This window comes from Lissotriton helveticus, chromosome 8 (genome assembly GCF_964261635.1).
Source record: "Lissotriton helveticus chromosome 8, aLisHel1.1, whole genome shotgun sequence".
In the NCBI taxonomy this organism is placed as follows: domain Eukaryota; kingdom Metazoa; phylum Chordata; class Amphibia; order Caudata; family Salamandridae; genus Lissotriton; species Lissotriton helveticus.
Genome location: NC_136069.1, coordinates 1,216,372,852 through 1,216,389,343, shown reverse-complemented (window position 1 = coordinate 1,216,389,343; position 16,492 = coordinate 1,216,372,852). Strand labels below are relative to the sequence as shown.

Sequence of the window (16,492 nt, the reverse complement as noted above, 5' to 3'; positions counted from 1 at the left end):
TTTGTTTTTGAACCCTATCTCTGCCGGCACCTAGGGAAACCTAGCAAACCTATAAATTTTTAAACACCAGACACCGATGGGATTTCAGGATGGGGTGACTCGACTGCCTACCACCAGGTTTTGTTACCCAGAATCCCTTGCAAAGCTAAGAAATAGACAAAAAAAACACATTTTCCTCACATTTCTGTGGTAGAAAGTTCTGGAATCTGCGTGGATCAACACATGTCCACCCACTCAGCGTTCCCCCGGGTCTCCCAAAAAAAATGGTACCTCATTTGCCTGGTTCGGCCTAGTGCCTGCGACAGGAAACAGCGCAAAACGCAACGTGGTCGCACCTCAATTTCGCAGTGAAATCGTGCCCTTTTTGGGCAAAGAGACTACCTTTTGTTTTTGAACCCTAGCTCTGCCGGCACCTAGGGAAACCTAGCAAACCTATAAATTTTTTAAAACTAGACACCCAGGGGAATTCAGGATGGGGTGACTCGACTGCCTACCACCAGGTTCTGTTACCCAGAATCCCTTGCAAAGCTATGAAATTGACAAAAAAACACATTTTCCTCACATTTCTGTGGTGGAAAGTTCTGGAATCTGCGTGGATCAACCCATTTCCACCCACCCAGCGTTTCCCCGGGTCTCCCGAAAAAAATGGTACCTCATTTGCCTGGGTCGGCCTAGTGTCTGCGACAGGAAACAGCGCAAAACGCAACGTGGTCGCACCTCAATTTCGCAGTGAAATTGGGCCCTTTTTGGGCAAAGAGACTACCTTTTGTTTTTGAACCCTAGCTCTGCCGGCACCTAGGGAAACCTAGCAAACCTATACATTTTTGAAAACTAGATACCCAGGGGAATTCAGGATGGGGTGACTCAACTGCCTACCACCAGGTTCTGTTTCCCAGAATCCCTTGCAAAGCTAAGAAATTGACCAAAAAAACGCATTTTCCTCACATTTCTGTGGTGTCAAAGTACTGGAATCTGCGTGGATCAACACATTTCCACCCACCCAGCGTTCCCCCGGGTCTCCTGAAAAAAATGCTACCTCACTTGCATGGGTGGCTCAAGGACCCGCGATAGGCAAGGGCACCAAACCTAAGGAGGTGACATCTAAATAACCTATCACTAAACAACCGGGTTTTGCAAGGGGGTTCCCATGAGTTTTTGGCCCGGGGATTGGCGGCCATCTAGGGAAACCTACCTAACCCACACATTTCTGGAAACTAGACATCCGGGGGAGTCCAGGGAGGTATAGTATGCGTGGGTCCCCCAATGTTTTCTTACTCAGAAATCCCTGCAAACCTTAAATTTAGGTTAAAAAAACACTTTTCCATACATTTTTGCGTGGGATCACCGTGGCGGCAAAAATTTCCTACGGCCCAGTGTTCCCCTTGTTCTCCCGAGTAAAATGATACCTCACTTGTGTGGGTGGGCCAAAGACCTGTGACTAAGGTGAGGTGCTTAGTTTGTCAAACCTAAATACTACAATTTTAAAAAATTCATTTTTAGCCTGTTCTGATTTGGGGCACCCACACAAGTGAGGTATCATTGGGGGACCCACGCATGCCATACCTCCATGGACTCCCACGGGTGTCTAGTTTTCAGAACTGTTTGGGTTGGGTAGTTTCCAAAGATGCCCGCCAAGCCCCAGGCCAAAAACTCATGGGAAACCCCCTTGCAAAACCAAATTGTTTTGAATGAAATTAGTTTTCAATTTGAGAGCGTGCGATTCTTGGGACAATATGGCATGGAAATTGTGACAGACATTTTCAAGTTTGCAGGAGATTATGGATAAAAAAAAACAATAGAATACACCCGAAAGACATGACCATATACTCCCATGGTTTAACAATAATATCTAAATTTAGTAAGTTATTTATAGCTATAATGTACACCTTAACAGAGTTACTCAAAAGTCAAACATTCAAGCACGGCTAACTATTCCTCAAAGACACACACATGGTTGGATTTGGCACGAGGGCGAGTGATGGTTCAGTACATAAAATTTTATTAACAAGATATTTCAACAAAATGAAATGCTCTGTCAATAAATAAATGCATAAAAACCGAACCAGTGACTCGCAACTCGTGAGCTGTAAAGTCACGACAAGGCACCAACCGTTTTACAGGCCATTCACGCACCTTTCTTACCTGATATACACCAGATCATTGACACTATACACTGCGTATAATTGAAAGTATGATAAACTGAACCACTGACTCACAGCTCGTGAGCTGTAAAGCCACGTCAAGGCACCAACCTCTTTACAGGCCATTCATACACCTTTCGTACATGTGACACAAAACAGTCACACCGCCAGCCGCGGACCCATCACATTACAACACTCACACCAGCAGACAGCGCCATTCAAGGGCCCATCACTTTCACACACCCACATTTCTAACACTGCAGGTACACAAAATGATGGACTGCGTGGAGTGTCACTCAACTAGCAGTGTGTGTAGTGACCAACAGAAAGTAACTACTCACACACCGCCAGCCGAGCGCCAGTCCACCCACACCACCATCCAAGCACCAGACCATGCACACCGCCAGCCAAACACCACTCCACACACACCACCAGCCAAGCACCACTCCACGCACACCGCAAGCCAAGCGCCACTCCACACACACCGCCAACCAAGCACCACTCCGTGCACAGACAGCCAAGTATCACTCCACGCACACCACCAGCCATGCGCCACTCCACACACACCGCCAGCCAAGTATCACTCCACGCACACCACCAGCCAAGCACCACTCCACGCACACCACCAGCCAAGCACCACTCCGCACACACCACCAGCCAAGCACCACTCCACGCACACCGCAAGCCAAGCGCCACTCCACACACACCGCCAGCCAAGCACCACTCCGTGCACAGACAGCCAAGTATCACTCCACGCACACCACCAGCCATGCTCCACTCTACTCCACACACACCACCAGCCAAGCACCACTCCGTGCACAGACAGCCAAGTATCACTCCACGCACACCACCAGCCAAGCACCACTCCACACACACCACCAGCCAAGCGCCAGTCCACGCACACCGCAAGCCAAGCGCCACTCCACACACACCGCCAGCCAAGCACCACTCCGTGCACAGACAGCCAAGTATCACTCCACGTACACCACCAGCCATGCGCCACTCCAAACACACCGCCAGCCAAGCACCACTCCGTGCACAGACAGCCAAGTACCACTCCACGCACACCATCCAGCCAAGCGCCACTCCACACACACCGCCAGCCAAGCACCACTCCACACACACCACCAGCCAAGCGCCAGTCCACGCAGCCCGCCAGCCAACCACCAGTGCACGCACACCACCAGCAAAGCACCAATCCTTGCACTCCACCCGCCAAGCACCATCCACTCACACCGCCAGCCAAGCATCTAACCATGCAATCCGCCAGCCAAACAAAAATCCACACACACTACCCGCAAAACACCAATCCATGCACTCTGCCAGCCAGGCACCAGTCCACGCACACCACCAGCCAAGCGCCAGTCCACGCACACCGACATCCAAGCACCAGCCTGCACACACCACAATCACTTTTAGAAATCTTTTTTTCAAAATAACACAAAACAAATAAAAATACCTAGAAATCAGGTCACACAAATTGTAAAACTAAACACATTGCACTAATGCCAATCCATGAAACAAACTAAAACAATTTACAGAATACAGACCAGGCAATTCACTTTTCAGCTCATTAAAACTCCCAAAACTTCTTTTGCGTGTGGTACAATTTAAAACAAGCTGACACACACAACCCAGGCTTAGAAGGACAGTCAGGGCAGTACATAGGAGACTCCTTCCGCACGCCTCTTCGCCAACAGACTTTGCATCTTCTAGTCGCAAAGTCTCTTGCGGAAGTGGGAGGAATGTATTCAGGAAAGTGGCGATCTTTCAATCTAGCCACATCCTCCACCACTCCAAATCTAGGAACACTTGCCTGCTCCACTAGTACAAGGCTGCCTATTATAGACTCCTGAAACTTAACAAAAGGCATCTTCGTCTCAGGACAAGACTTCTGGAACACAACAAAAGCATTAAAGGATGCCAAGTAGAAAATATGGATAGCCAACTTCTTGTACCAAATGTAAGCCTTTCGAAGAGCAGCATAAGGTTCCAACCTCTGATCTACTCTGTCAACACCACCCATGTACTTATTGTAAGCTAAAATGCACACAGGTTTGCGCACTTCAGCACCCTGGCTCCAAACAGGCACAGGTACAGTACTTTCATCATGGATAGTAGTCAGCATGTACACATCTCTCTTGTCTGAAAACTTCACAGCTAGAAGCTCCCCACATCGCAATGCACTAGAATGTCCCCGCACAAGCCTTTTGCAAACAAGTTCCTTTGGGAAACCTTTACGGTTACTGTGCATTGTGCCACAAGCAACAGTGCCCACTTTGGCCAACTCCTTGAACAACCGCACACCAGTGTAGAAGTTATCTACATATAAATGGTGGCCTTTGTTAAATAATCCTCTACCTAGTTCCCACACAATTTTCTCAGTCACTCCAAAAGTGGAAGGACAACCAGGAGGGTTAATGCTGGACTCCTTACCAGTGTACACCCTGAAATTGTAGACATATCCAGTCTCACTGTCACACAGCATATACAGTTTGATTCCATAGCGTGCCCTCGTACTAGGAATGTATTGCCTAAAAACCAAGCGGCCCTTGAACAATAGCAAAGACTCATCCACTGCAATTTCTTTACCAGGAACAAAGATCTCAGAAAAACTATCAACAAAGTGATCAAGGACAGGCCGAATTTTAAACAGACGGTCACAATCAGGGTGATCGCGTGGCAACGCTAAACCATTATCAACAAAATGCATCATCCGAAGTAGAAGCATATACCGATCACGACTTATGACTGCTGGAAATATAGCTGTTGCCATCAAGGGACTAGTGGACCAATATGAAGACATTGATGGCTTCCTTAGCAAGCCCATCAAAAAAGTTAATCCCAGAAACTTCTTAATCTCTTCAATATTTGTGGGAGTCCACCGGGTAGCTCTAGAATGGGGCTTAAGGCTGGCACTGTTGTCTCTCAAAAACTGTTCTGAATACAAATTAGTTTGCTCAACAATCTCTTGCAAAAACACATCGTCTAAAAACAACTGAAAAAAATTTATTGGCAAAAAATTCTCAGTATTCACACTACACCCAGGAACACCAGTGAACTCTGGCAATGCCGGCTGCACCATGCCAGGGGGAACCCAGAGGCCATCCCTTTCAACGGGGGGGGGGGGGGCAGCCACCCCAGCCTGCAGCCCAGAAGCCTCTTGCTACTGAACACCAACGGGAAGCCTAACAGCCTCAGATACTTCTGGCTACACCAACAGAAAACATAGCATCCCCAGAGGGCTCTTGCTGCACTACACCAATGGGAAGCCTAGCAGCCTGAGATGCTTTTAGCTGCACTACACCACCGGGAAACCAAGCAGGCCCAGATGCCTCTTGCCGCTCTACACCAATGGGAAGCCTAACAGCCCCAGATGCCTCTTGCTGCACTACACCAACAGGAAGACAAGCAGCCCCAGATGCCTCTTGCTGCACTACACCAACAGGAAGATGAACAGCCCCAGATGCCTCTTGCTGCACTACACCAACAGGAAGACGAACAGCCCCAGATGCCTCTTGGCGCACCACAGCAATGTGAAGCCTTTTGGGCGCAGGTTGCAGCGCACATGCCTCTTGCCGACGTAAAAAAAAAAAAAAACCTTGCGGCCCTAGGCAGCAGCCCAGATGCCTCTTGGCCCACTACCAGCACATCAATGTCCTCCTCTACCATAGGCACTTCATCAGCACTAGAAGAAGATTCATCATCCGATGATTCCATGCGAAGAGAAAACTCACTGCCTGACTCTTCTCCCCCTACCTCTGGGTCCGAATCGGAGTCAGTCTCTGAACCATGGTCAGAGGAAGACTCAAAAAGCAAACCAAGAACCTGCTGAGCAGTAATCCTGCGACTAGCCATTATCCTTACAAAGCAAGAAGACTGCACACACAAGTGAACAACAACCTACACTGTGCAAAGTAAGAAGTAAACAAGGTAAGGCTTCCACACAAAGATCTATACAATCCAAAACAATTTTACTCTTACAAAATATAGCTACACTCACCAGCACCTACTCTGCGGAAACACAGCAAAAAGAAATGAAATCCCACTAGAAAGAGAAAAAAAATTACACATTAGAAAACAAAGTGCACATCAAGCACTAATGCAGAAAAAAAAACACAGAGCCACACAAACTGCTATAAGTACACCTTTTTCAAAAAGACAATCATCTAGGGAAAGTAGTACAAAATACATTCACTTACCAAGCACATGCAACTTCACAAGCTGCAAAACCAGCAGTAACAGAACCGCAACCTACAACAATCCAAACAGCAAAAGCCTGGAACAAGACAAAAATAGAGAAGAAAAAAAAATTACTACCACATTTCACAAACAATATAACAATTAAAAAAACAACACACAAATTTTCCCCCCAAATTTACATTCGCCCAGATGGGCCATCAAATAGGGCTTAGACCAATTGGGATTAGGTGAGGGTTTCCATCAAGACACTGGTTAGTTTTTTGAAAGTTTTTTACTGCCTGACCGCTTTGGTGCCAGTCGGTCTTTTGGTCCTAACAGTACCCCCCTCACACGGGGGCAGTAAGAACAAAAAAAGACCAACTAGCACCAAGGGAGGCGGCCAGTAAAAAACAACCAAAAATATAACCAACATTGGAAGCAAGCCTTGCCCAAGGGCTCACTTCCACACCCTACAAAACTCAATTCCTAGGGCCTAGTGGACCAAAAAACAGAAAAGAAAAGGGCCAATTCGCCCCCAGGGGGTTGGGGGTGAAGCTGAAAAAAAACCTAAAACAAGTTCCCGCTAAGAAGCAAACCTTGCCCAAGGGGTAGCCGCCATTACAAAAAAAACAATCCCTGGTGGCATTTTCTGCCCCCCCTTGGGGCAGAAAAGGGCGCAAAAACGGGCCTATTTGCCCCCGGGGGGCACAAAATATACATAAAAAATTAAGCCCCCTCCAGGAAGTGACCATTGCACAAGGGGTCAATACTAACCTTGCAAAAAAATTAACCCTGGAGCTAGTGGCGATTTTCTGCCCCCCCCGGAGGCAAAACGGCCAAAAAACGGGCCAATTTGCCCCAAGGGGGGGGGGGGGGGGGCAGAAAATCTAAACCATAAATATTTGCCACAAGGAAGCAACCCTTGCCCAAGGGGTCACTTCCAAAACATAAACAATGCCCAAATACAAATCCCTGGTGCTAGTGGTGAATTTCTGCCCCCACCCCCCCGGGGGCAAAACGGCCAAAAAAACGGGCCAATTTGCCCCCGGGGGGTGCAGAAAATATAAAAGAAATTCACAGCCCACCTGGAAGCGACCCTTGCCCAAGGGGTCGCTTCCTAAAAACTAAATTTAAATTCCCTGGTGCTAGTGGGGATTTTCTGCCCCCCCCCCCCCGGGGGCAAAACGGCCGAAAAAACGGGCCGATTGGCCCCTGGGGGGGGGCAGAAAAACAAAAAGATAATATCAGGCCACCTGGAAGCGACCCTTGCCCAAGGGGTCGCTTCCTGTAAACTAAATTTAAATCCCTGGTGCTAGTGGTGGGCATTTCCGCCGCACGATCGCGACGCTGTGCGCGATCGTGAGGCAGAAATGCCCTGCAAAGAGACATCAGGGGAGAGGAAAATCTCTTTCCTCTCCCCTGATGCCTCTTTGCGGCCCCATACCCCCCCAGACTCGAGAAACCCACCTTGCTCGATGGCGCGCAGGAAGCAAATGGCTTCCCGAGCGCCTGGGAATCCCTGATGATGTCAGTGCGCGCTGTGCGCGCTGACGTCATCAGGGATTCCCATGGGGAGGGGTGGCAGCGGAAAGTCTTCCGCTGCCATCCCCGAGCTAGAAATGAAAATCAAAGAACCTCGGGGGGAGCGCCATCGCTTCCCCCAAGGGTGGGGCTCATGACGAGCTGGGCTCGTCATCAGCGCACGACCGGTGTGCACCATGACGAGCCCAGCTCGTCATCAGCCCCGAAGGGGTTAAGACTACTCAATGTTGGGATTATTTTGGTTAATGATGAGCCGTTCCCCGTCCTCACCCTAACCCAAGTATCAGAGTGCAACAGCTTGATCATCTTTAGCAGCTTTTCTGGTATTCCTTGTTTGGCAAGTATGTCCCCAAAAAGATCTCTATCGACACAGTCAAAGGCAGATTTAAAATCTACAAAACACAAATATAAAGGTTGTTTAGCTAGTATTGCTTTTTCAATTAATGTTGCCAATATTAAAAGATTTGTTGTCATACGAGGCCTTTGACAAAGCCTGTCTGGTTTGGGGGTAATACCTTATTTTCTTTTGCCCAGTCCGTTAGATTCGTCAATAGAACTCCAGCAAACAGCTTAGCATCCGTGTCCTGTAAAGTAATTAAGCGATAGTTTTCTGGCTGTTGCCAGTTTCCTTTCTTAAATATGGGTGTTATAAGTGATCCTCTCCATGATTTTGGGATTTGTCCACTCTGGACCACTTTCTTAAAAACTTCTGTAAGGTAAACTGACCAGAAATCGGGCGCTTCTTTGAAAAGTGCAAAAGGGATGCCATTCGGACGAGGGGCACAGTCTTTTTGCTTTTTTATCAAACTTGCCACTTGACCATTGGTTATAAGAATCTCACTATCTTCTTCTTTGTCAACTTTTGTGGAACTTGCACCGACAGTACATTGTATCAGAGATGGATGATTTGGATTAAGATGTGTTTTGAGAAACATCACCCATTCTTCTTCAGAAAGACTGGTTCCAATTCCAAATTTATTAGGTGTAGCTAGGCCATTAATTAGTCTCCAGAACTCCCTTGATTTTGCCAATGTACTTGCGTGGAATATTTTTGTCCACAGATCTTGTCTGGCTTTGCTCTTTGATTCCAAATCAATTTCTTTAAGCTGCAGTTTGTATTTCTCAGTAAAGCAGCTTTTTCTTTGTTGTATAGTGACTTCTTTAATTGTCTCCTCAGCCTGTTACGGGTACATCTAAGTTTCCTTACGGCGTACGAAAGAAAGATGTAATATTCTCTGCCTTCTCTTTTTTTGCTATTTGCCCCTTTCCTTGTTTGTACACCTGCTGTTTTGGTAGTATCAGTGACTACTTTATGGGTAAACTTTTCCCATCGTTCTATGAGATTTATGTTTGTGTTTTCATCCATAGATTCTGTCACTAGTTTTTTTGCCTTTGCCGTGATCTCATCCATATTACCGGGTTTCCATATAAGTTTCTTATAATTAATGGTACAGATCTCGCCTGGGATTGTCAGGAAGGTCTCAGATTTTGGACACAATGTATTTATCTCAATAATTTGCTGACTATGATCGCTGTCCGTAACTCTATTCAAGGTATAGGATATCACCTTGTTGAAAATAGATAAAGACGTCAACGTATAGTCAATTTGTGAAGTACCATTTTTAGAATGAAATGAACAAGCCGTTGGAGAGTCCGTTGGAAATCTGCCATTCAATATTCTAAGGCCCAACGCTTCCATATCATTCACCAAATTTGCCCATATTTTGTTTTGTTGAATGACGGTTTTAGGTTCCGTTATCGGGTCGGGAATCGCCCATTGTTGATTTTGTAATTGGACAAAGTCACTCCGTACCAAAGGCATTAACAAGTTTGTATTGAAGTCCCCTGTTACAATATAATCAGCCAGTAGCTCTTCCAAAATTTGCTCCAGTAATAAGTCATTCAGGGCGGTATTCAACACTTTCTTTAAGATCAGTTTCGGTGGTATGTAGACGTTTACTAGAGTCAGAGTTTTATATGGCATACTTTTACAGGCTTTATAACGAATTTTTAATGCGAGAAGGTTTGGGTTGTTTGTATGAATTAGTTCATGTTTCGCATCTAGGTCGTTTGATGCGAAGATTGCTAATCCTCCACAGGGACGTCCAAATTTCTGATATTTAATGGCTGGTTCAAAGTAACCCGTATGATGTTTTAACATAAATGGGTCTGTAGCCCATGTTTCCTGCAGTAGTATTATTTGAGTTTGAGCTGAGAAACCTTGAATTTTAGCTTCCCTCCATTTTCCACAGATCCCATTTATGTTCCATGAGCATATCTTCAATTTTGAAAGGACCATAGACTTTTCTTGCAATGGGTCTTGCGGAAGAGTTGATCAGTGGTCCTTTATACCGTGGAGGGATGCCATTATCCAGTGTTCGTTTGCCTCTTTTCTGTGCTCTTTCTCTACCGGAATAGAACAAGGTTTGGCTTCATGCCTGGTTTTTGCCAACAGGTTTTTTAATATGAAGAAAACTGTGTTACTTTCATCAGACTGGGATTTTTTTGTAATGCTTCCCGTATTTAATAGCGGTGTTGGATAAACCTTTGGCGGGAGTTGGCTGATTAATAAAGCCCAATCACGAAAACATCCATGCTCTTTCAGGATAGAGTCCGCTATTGAGCCTGCGAGTACTGTTATCAATGTTAGTGGCAGTGTGCCTTCCGGATTTGACTGAAAGCCCACTGTTTCAATGTCTTCTGTTGTTATACTTTCAAGAGTTGGTAAGTTTTTCATTAACCGGAGGATATTTCCTCTATTAAGAATGTCATGGGGTCCTCTTGATTCATGTAACGGCTTAAGGACTAGTTGTGTGGTTCTTTTTTTTATGAGGCTTAGTCTCACTTATTTTTTCCCTTGTTTTTCCATTTTCTGTATAAGTGATCTGCCTACTCTGACCTCTTCTTACAATGAGTAAGTTATCCTGCATTTTTTCATAAATCAAATCATCAGTTGTTTCTTTTCTTTTGGGACAATTTAACGTTACTCCGATATTCCCCAATCCTTTCCAATCTGGGAGAACATCTTGTTTGTTACAAGTTCTAGGTTGACTGGACGTGTTTATTTCATGCTGGCTGTTCAGAATTCGGTTAGGTGGACCCATCTGGCTTTGTGCGTCGTTCTCATCAGACAATATGGCCCCAAAGTTCTGTATTGGCCTTGGGCTGTTTTCCTTATTCATACGCTGGATTTGGTCGCTTTGGAGTCCAGAAAAAGTGCGATCATTTATTGAACAGCCATTTACAATAATTGTATTTGTTGTTTGTGCTTCCAATTCTATTTTTTGTTCGACCTCACTTGGGCGGGTGGTTTGGACGGAAGTTTCAGTTACACTAATGGTATTACGTTCGGTCAGTTTGGAGCTGAGGGCAGATGGTTTAGAGAAGATATCATAGTATTTTTTCTCTCCTTCAGCGTTTTTTGCCACTTTTGTTTGAGACATCCCGTTAATTCCTCCTTGTGGTGATTTGCTTTTTTTACTCTTCTGGTCCAAAGTATTTGCGGTTCTGGAGTTCTTGGGTTCTGGAGTTTGTGATCTTTCTTTAGAGGGTTTGATTATTTCTGGTTCATTATGCATAAAACTTTCCTTATTTACCCTATATCTTGCTTTCATCAGTTTCTTTTTCTGTCTCTTTGTTATTTCAAAAGCCACCGAGTCCTCGTCTTCTGAGTTCTGTTTATTTGACGAGTCTCCTGATTTTTTGCTTGCTTTATTTTCACTTATGTTGTGGATTGTGTTTGATTGATTAATCACATTTGTCATTTTACTATACTCAATAGACAATTTTGTCGATTGCTCCTGTATGTTTTCTGAGATTGATTTTTTACTAGTTTGATTTCCTTCCTCCTTACCATTTTAAGCTTTCTTTTTATGAATAGCTTCTTTGGCATCCTCCAATATTGTGTTTACAACGTCCGGTATGAGTACTAGTTTGTTTATTATTGGAGCACATGTGCATTCTATGCAAGTTGGCGCTTTTTCCTTTTGTACTTTTATTATTAATTTATTTAGGTCAGCTAGTTTATTCTCGATTCCTGCTACTGCATTCGCCATAAGACCCACAATGTCTATTTGAATATCCATTTTAGTTGACTGTGCAGCTAAAGCTTCCAGAGTTAATACAGAGGTTTGATAGTGTATATCCCATATTGTTCCATCGTCCATTTTTTCTGTTTGGTTTGAGTTATGTTTGGGATTTAGTTCGTTGATGTTTGTAGCGCTGTTGTTATCTTCATCATTTCTTTTGATATCGGGAACGTCTTTGTATGTCGTTGTCATTGAGTGATTTGGCGATAGTACACCCCATTTGATAGGAGCACTTTGTTTTATGCGTGCGGATCCATTTATTGATGATAATTGTTTTATGATTGCAAGACCGTTTACAGACGATGGTTGATTCTTGCTTCCTATTTCAATATTTGAATTTTCTGAGGTCTGTAGATGAATACTGTTTTCCTTCTCAGTTGGTTCATGTGAGTCGTAATTTTGCACTTTAAGTCGTCCATTTATATCTGTATGTTGGTTTCCTAATACTTGGACAAACTTTTTTCCTTCCAGGGCATTTCAGGACTCTGGTTTTGGTGTCAGTAGCGATTCTTTAGGTGTATAAGCTTGATACGTTTTTATAACCACATTGGCCTCTAATGGTATCGGAGCGAATTTGTTAGAGTCTACCTGTGTAATGCTAGAGTGATTAAAATCCTCTAAGCTTTCTGTGCTTTCCACTATTCTAGTTTTCGTCTCTTGCACAAATATTTTATACGATGGATATTCTAGTTGTAGATCTATTTGTAGGTCTGTTCCCTCTGAAATTTCGTTAATCTTGGCAACCATGTCAACTCCCACTTCAGCGTTTGGGTCCGAACCCACTTTCATTCCGTTTGTTGGTTTGAGTGGGGACTGCAATGTTTTAAGTTCTACCTCCGATTGCATAGTCATAAGTGCAGTTGTTGGATCTTTCATAAAATCAAATTTCAGGGGAATTTTTGTTGATCGTTCAAACATTCTTGCTATAGGTGAAATTAGGGACTGAGTTGACACCTTTATTCGCGCTTTGATACAGCCCTTTTTTTGTGAATTGGCTGCTTGATTTCTTCGAGCTCGTTTCTTAGGGGAGCCCACAGTTCTTTCTTTACCAGAACGCATTTTCTAGCGGCTACCTTTCTTAATTGGTTTATTTGGTATTGTTGGCGTTGGTGATTCTGCTCTCCTGCTGGATTGGTTATATTTACGGTGCGCGCTTACGTAAAAAATAAGTTTGAGGGATGGCAAGCCAAGAACTATCGCAGCAGCCCCCAAAGGGAAAAGGAAAATGACAAATAAAAATGCAGAAGCAGGGGGACAGAGGGGGAAGATCGTCAGATTCAAGCTCACCATGACAAAGCACAGACCCTGCTTCTTTAAAGAGCGCTGCCACCACCAGCTCCAGCCGGGTCCCAGCCAGGTCCCAGCATCAATAATCCAATAATCCAATAGTCCAGTTTTAAATCCAATTTTAAACCATAAATGACCAAGTGCTTTCTTAGAAAATGGGGATTGCTGTATAGTGGTTGTTTTAGCGAGGCCTAAGGAAGCTTGGTGACTATTTAACTTTTCTGAGCTTCCTCAGCTCTCAGCTTTATGGCAGGGAAATCAGGCAAAAATCAAAAAGATTCTCAGGGCTCAGGGTATCACAGCAGTATAACACTTGTGGCACCCACGGTACTTACAGCTCTCGCAACTCCTGCGGTAACATCCGCGGAAACACCCGCGGGACCTCAGCACCTCGGCACCTTAGCAGCTCCCGAGGCAAGTTCCACGTTTGTTCCACAGTACTTGCTGCACTAGCCGCACTCCCGGTTCCCGCGTTTGCGGCTTCTGCATACACGGCTCTCACGGCATTCACAGCACCCGTACCCGCGGCTCTATAGTGCAAGGCTCACACTATCCCCCGCGATTGGAGCTCACCGCAGGGTGCTGGGTGATAGCAAGTCCTGCCGTGGAGCCACCGCAGCGGCCGCCTCCTCTCCTCTCCTCCTGAATCCTGACTCGCCGAATCTCGTTCTGTTTCCTGTTGCAGCTCTGCTGCACTCTAGCGGGGGCAGAAGGGCAACCACATCCTGCATTCACTGGGGTTCACTATCAACATACCAAAGTCATACATGACTCCCTCGCAGATGCTCCCTTTCATCTGAGCTGCTCTGCACACAGTGCAGTTTCAGGCCTTTCCTCCTGAGAGACGAGTCCAAGATATTCAGGCTATGATACCGATGTTTCAGCTTCTATCCTGGACTTCTGTGAGAATGACTCTGAGGTTGTTGTGCCTGCACACTGCCGGTGATACATGCCCGCTGCCATATTCGCCTATGCAGTAGGGCATGAAGGCCCAGTGGGCACACCATCAGGGGAATCTCTCCGACATTGTCTGGATCTCATAGGAAACTGCAAAAGACCTGCAGTGGTGTCTAATGAACCGCAATGGGTCATCAGTGGCAGAACCCTCTCCCTTCCCCAGCCAAAGTTGACAGTAGTGACCGATGTGTCACTTCTGGGCTTGGGTAGCCTTCTGGGAGAGGTGGAGATCAGAGGACTCTGAACTCTGGCGGAGTCCACGTTTCACATAAGCCTGTTGGAGCTTCCGGCAATCCGCTTGGCATTAAAAGACTTTCTTTCTGCGACCAAGGGAAAGCTGGTGCAGGTGTTCACGGACAACACCACCGCCATGTGGTACTGTAACAAACATGGCGGGGTGGGGTCATGGACCCTGTGTCAAGAGGGCCTGTGCCACGGGACATGGTTGCAACATCATGGCTCTTCCCTGATGGTTCAACACCTGATGAACTCTCTGAAAGCCAGACCGAACGAACTGAGCCGAAGGTGCTTAGCGGATCACAAATGGCATTTCCACCCGGAGGTTGAGTAAAGTCTCTTTCAGCAGTGAGGAAAGACTTGGGTTATATCTGTTTGCCACCACCGGGGACACGTAAACTCAGCAGTTCTGCGTACTGGAGTTTCCAAGGGGACTCTCGGTCGGAGATGCTTTTCATCTCAAGTGGCGCTCCGGCCTCCTGTACGCCTTTCCGCTAATACCACTCCTGATCTGAAGAAGATCAGGAACGACCAGTCCCAAGTCATTCTCTGGATTGGGCACGCAGAGTCTGGTATCCCGACCTGTTAAGCATGACCATCGGTCCTCCGGTCAAGCAGCCTCTCCAGGAGGATCTTCTGTTTCAGCAACAGTGCAGGGTTCTGCAACCAAACCTGTGCACTCAGCACCTCCATGGGTGGATATTGAGCGGCAGCAGTTGACAGATTTCGATCTTCCTACTGAACCCTGTGAGGTTATTCTGGCAGCCAGGCATCCCTTCACTAAGACGGTATCCGCCTGCCGTTGGGAAAAATTTGTATCATGGTGTGCCTCCCACAATGTCAGACCTTTATCTGCACCTCTCTCACAAGTTCTATTGTTGTCACTGTCTTTCACCCAGCAGGGCTCTGCTTTGGGCACAGTTATGGGTTACCTATCCTCCATCTCTATTTTTTTGCGGGTGCAGGACCAACCTTAACTTTTTAAGTTGCCTGTTGTGGCAGGTTCCTTTAAGGCCTGCAACATATGATCGCACCTAAGCCTTTTATCATGCCTCAGTGGGATCCCAGCACGGTCCTGACCTTTCTCATGTGTGCACCATTCGAGCCTCTACACATCTGCCCTCTTAGGCTGCTCACCATAAAAACTGCATTTTATTTAGTTTTTTATTTAGTGGCCATAACATCAACTAGGAGAGTCAGCCAACTACAAGCGCTCTCAGCGAAGCCTCCTTATACCACCTTTTACCTAGACAGGAAAGGAAAGCTGTAAAGCGCATTAAGATCTACTATGCATTGGCCAAGAAACAGCCCCAGAGGGCTTGCAGACTCACTCTACCAGAGCTAAGGCTGTGACCACTGCATTAGCAAGCAGCGATTCTCTCCTGTATATCTGTAAGGCAGTGACGCAGGCATGCCTGCACGCATTCACAAAACACTACGCCTGGACAGTCAGGTTCATCATGAAGGGCACTTCGCCCATTTGGTCCATCAGGAAGGTATTGTTCGGGTATCTATTCACAGGTAAGGAATCTGCGGCTATAAGTCTCTTTCTTCAGTAGAGACTCTGTCTAGCCGAAGACTCCTTACCGACCCTGCCATCCTCACGCTCTGCAAACCGGTTCAGGTTCAGGGCCTTGGCCTATTCCACATCAGTGGTCAGTTCCCATCGTGGCTCCACGTTCCTGGCATGGAAAGTTGCGAAAGTAACTGACGTCAGTGCGTCGAGTAGGCACCTATATACGTACCTCATACGTCACTTCAGTCGCGGATGACGCAGATGCAGAACCGCATGACACCACTTACCAGCACTGGGATACTACTCAAAAATCTTCCGGATCAAGTCTGACACCTGGGGAAAATCAAAGGCAAGGAATCTACGGCTAGATAGAGTCTCCACCAGAAAATGCGTTATCGAAGGTAAGTAACTTTTTTGTCAGTGCTTGTTCAATGAAGAGTGCCACAACACTGTATACATATATATTTGTATGTGCACATTTGTATTGTGTTGAGAGAGACTCAAGAAGATGATGTATTGTCAAACCCTTGATTTTATTTTTC

At 45.9% G+C, this 16,492-nt stretch overlaps 1 protein-coding gene across 3 annotated transcripts in view; it reads left to right on the top strand.

Annotated features, from left to right (window-relative positions):
• The window catches only part of LOC144773252 (ATP-binding cassette sub-family C member 5-like), a 2,136,031-nt gene that overhangs the window by 1,778,909 nt on the left and 340,630 nt on the right, over positions 1-16,492 (top strand). The window lies entirely within an intron of this gene.